Here is a 4,615-nt window from a genome sequence, read left to right on the forward strand (position 1 = left end):
TCGAGCTCAACACATCCCTATCTACCTTTCTAGATCAACCTGACCCAGACCCTGGTCGGCGACAGCCAAAACTAATGGAGAATTTACTCAGGTGGTCCCCCCACCTCAGGGTTGACTCAAAGCCCTCCAAAGACTGGGCTCATCGACTTCAGCCACATGGACCTCTAGGAGGGTGTCTCCTACCACCTAAAGGCCATCCAACGACCAACCTGATCGATCCCATCCATCTAAGCTCGTGGGAGTGATCTGAATAGGGCAGCTCATTCCAGACCTTTGTATTCACGTCTAAGCTTTTAAAATCACTCTCTAGAGCTCCATTAACTTTCCTCTCCCATTATCCAATCTAACAGCCTCTCCCATCCATTCATTCGAGCGAACTTCGATGAAGTACATCCATAGTCCACTTGAAGTCCCACCTCCGACCATCTTCTGGTCCCAACGTCTGAAAGAGATCTGCTCGCCTTCATCCCCTGAAGCTTCTTGATAGAGAAGCTCATTCATTGAGACATTCTCTGTGGTAATACTTTGATCACAAGCTCCCTAGATATGTAGTATGGTCAAGTGTGAAGGAAACCTTCACCCAAATATATTTCCACCATTGGATTAAAGATTTCCATCCCTTTAATCCTCCATGTGAAATTTGATAAGGATCCACCGGTGGGATCATTTAGATCATGCCAGAATAGCCCTACAGCCTTGGGCTTGTGCAGGAGGTGGAAGACACAATTCTAGCCATTGATCTCAATCGACGATTTTGATTAGAACTTGTAGTTCTTGAAGCTGTTCAATCCCGACCATCTTCTATTTCATCCAACGGCTGAGGTTAACCCGATCATTATCCAGTAAACCACCAATGATTGCCTCGCCAATCGAAAGGCGCCACGTGTAAATCATCGGTTGATTGGATAATTAAGGGGCTTAATTTTACTGAAATTGTGGGAAATTTTAAAAATTTGTATCTCCCTACACACTTGACCATTTTAGGTGTTCTTAGACTCATTGAAAATATCTCAGGGAGATCTAAAAAATCCCTATGGTCCCAAGTCCTAATTACATCTATATAAATTTATTTTCAATTTTATTAATTTACTTATAATTACATTTATATGTAAATTAAAATCACCGTGGCTTGGGACTTTGGGAGAGCAAATTTGGGTATGTTCCTGACATGTCCAAATTTTCCTTCCTTTGTTTGAGATGTTTATGGGCAATTTCATGCCAATTTGGGTTCAAGGGTCATGGTTTGACCCTTAAATTCAAATTGGAGCCATGATCTCTCCAATTAGAATTTGGATCTATATTTTAGTGTGATGGTGATTTTTAGTATAGAAAGTTTAGGGAAACTAATTTTGCCCCAATCAGAGCCTAGGGAAGATGCCGAGGAATTTTCTAAGAAGACTTAGAAAACACTTTAGATAGCTTGGTTAGCCACCTTACAGAGCTCCATTTGAGCTCAAATTCAGTGTGTTTAGATTTCTAGCTAAGAAGATCTCATGGTTAAAATTTCACTAGATTTAGGGTTCATTTGGTCCACTAATTAGGAGCTTCAAAATTCCCCCTAGAATTGACCTAGAGCCTTAAATAATTTAATAAAAAATATTATTAAATATGAAAAATTCACTTAAGGACTCTATTTAATCAAGTCTCAACCCTTTATCCAAGAAAAATGAAATCCTAATTAGCCAGCCCTTAATTTAATCTTAATTCAAGATTTAAGTAAAATTAATATTTAATTAAATTAAATAATTAAAAATAGCTTAAAATCCCAATAAATTATCAAACACTTGATAATCTCTCTCATTAGATCATTTCCGGTCTTTGGGACTGATTCAAGAAGTTTAAAATCCATTTGGGTTCAAATTATAAAAAAGGTTTTCAACTAAAATAATTCAATAAATCCCTAATCTTCCAAAAATCATTATTAATTCCATAAAAATCTAATTTAACCAAACTCAAAGGCACCTAACTTGAATTAAAATCTAGTAGTTCACAAAAATATCAAACCTGTAAAATTCAGTCAAAGTCGAAAAATCAACAATCCGGTCAAACTCAAGTCAAAATCCATGCTCAAATTTCTAAAATTCATAACTCTCTATCAAAAACTTTAAATCAAACATGCTTATTGTCTAACTACTCATCATAAGCCCTAATATTTATTAAAAATCTTAAATCTTTAAAATCTACTTTAATTTAAAAGTCAAATTTTAACCCCTTAATTAACATATTAAGGTAAACCATTACTTTAAAAAGTTTTGATAATTCATTAAAATTCCAAAATTCTCTAAGTCTAACCAACTAACTTAATCAACCTAGATTGCTATTGTGTAACCCAGGCCTACGAGGTTATTAGCTTAGCCCCAAGGAAGGTGAAATAAACTTCATAGCCTCGATATGCAACAAAGGTAGCAATCATTTAATAATTAAAATATATCCAAATTAAGCTTTAACATATTAATATTTAAACTTTAATTAAAAAAGTCCTCCTTCAGCCTTTAACAAACTCAAACATTAGATAACTTAAATAATCTACCCAATTTAGGATCTGCCCCAGCCACACGATTGACTACACACATTTTAGATGGTTTGCTAAGATAACCAACTCTATATCTAGGTTAGGCCATTGTTTAATTTTTCGCTGTGAGCTGAGTTTTTGAGATTCCATTAGATGTTGTGGTTGAAATTTCTTGGTGTTTTTTTCTTATTTCTACTACACTCTATGGATTTATAATGTGTTTAGTGTTAGGTTATGAACCATCTAGATGCTCACTGAGTTTTCTACAGGTGGCCATGCTCATATAAGGCAATACTGGGGGATAAATAAATAATAAAAGAAATTGCTACAAGGGCTTCAATTGTTTAGCCCCCCAATAAAAAGAGCATGGCCAATGTATTTTCTTTTCTGCACTTTCACCCAATATAAGCTAAGGGTCCACTTAGGACAATCATTAGACGTCGGCACATCTCTCTAAAAATTTAATAAAAATGTCCCTACCACTATTTCATTAAATGATTAGACTCATATATTTAAAATGAACTAGGTGGCTAGCTGGCTCCCCAATCCAGGCCAAGGTAAGTCCAGGTTCTACATTGTATTTGTTAGGTTCAGGTTACCATTGTGTGGTGCCCAATTTAGATTTAGGATCCGGGGTGCATCTTCCATCATAAGACCCCAACCTCCGGGAATATAATCCCAAATTTTTAATAAAACACTTAACTCATACTAAATCTTCTCTCAATCTCAAAATTTAAAGCTCAACACTTAGATTAGGTTGGGACACTTCTGGATTGTTCCAGAATCTTAAATTATCCCCTACTCTTCTTTCCTTGAATCTAAAAATAAGTGATCAAAATTTATCCATTCCCACTTGAAATTCTAAAATTCACCTCCTTTGATATCACTCATAGAAAATCTTTAAACAAAAATTCACCATTATTTTAATCAAGAATATTCATAAGAAATCTTAATTTCTTATGTGTAATTAACTATGAGGGCTTGTGCTCGCAGGAGATTTAGAACCCACATCCACCTTTATCAAAATCAAAATTTGAAACTCAAAATTAACCTTCTTCTGGAAAATCAAGTCGATAATGATCATTATCATTATGTTCCATCGATCGATAATGAGTGATATTTACTCTCTTTGGAAAGATACATCATTTGTTATTGTAACTTAAAATATGAAATTAACGATCTTCCAACCAGATTATATTAGTTGAACATTATTAGAATCTCACTTCAACCCTTTGGGATCGTATGCGATTCTTATTTGAATTTGACTACTACAATCGGGATGATAATTTTCAGTTTCATCATCTGAATCCATTAGCAAATGATATCTTTGAATTAAGAGGCAATATATTGTTTATAACAAGATATTTGATTTTAGGACTCTATATTCAATATCAAACTTCCCATATAAGATTAGACTTTTCAAAACCTCTTTTTCAAAACTTCCACCAATAACCATTAGTCCCTCTCTTTCCCAAAACAATTTTCACCAGCTCCACTTAGCCTCGAGCCTAGCTTCCCTTAACCCCATAAGATGTTTAACCTCTCCAAAACTTTCCTAAATATCCCCACATCCCCCATCCACAACCTTCTAAGTTCTTGAATCAATAATAATCCTAAGATATCATAAACAAAATCCTGCTATGGGGAGATAATTTTAGCTATAAGTAACTAAATTAAAAATATTATAACTCCTCAAACAATGATCCAAAATCCATAAGAACAACACCATTAGTTTCCTAACATCTCATACCTTTGATTTGAAGTTTCTCATTACTTTTCTCCTAATAAAAGCCATCTTTTAATAATTTAGAAGTTTTAACCCCAACCAAATTTGTCCAAATATATGAATTCTTAGTTTACCCTTGACAACAAAACCCTTCCATCACCACCTTAGGTGATACCAATCAAGTTTTTGCCTTTAAAAATAAGATCTTATAGACCCTACCTAAGAAAGATTGGATGGAACAAAAGTCAAACAAAATTCTAATCAATTGTTTTGAAATTAAAGCAATACTCTAGTCCAAGTAGGAGGTATATTTTGTTTGAAATTATTTTAATTAGCTAATTACTATATTAGTTGTTGTGGTTTTAACTCTTTCTTCG

The sequence above is a fragment of the Dendrobium catenatum genome, unplaced genomic scaffold (genome assembly GCF_001605985.2).
Source record: "Dendrobium catenatum unplaced genomic scaffold, ASM160598v2 fragScaff_scaffold_1220, whole genome shotgun sequence".
Classification (NCBI taxonomy): Eukaryota; Viridiplantae; Streptophyta; class Magnoliopsida; order Asparagales; family Orchidaceae; genus Dendrobium; species Dendrobium catenatum.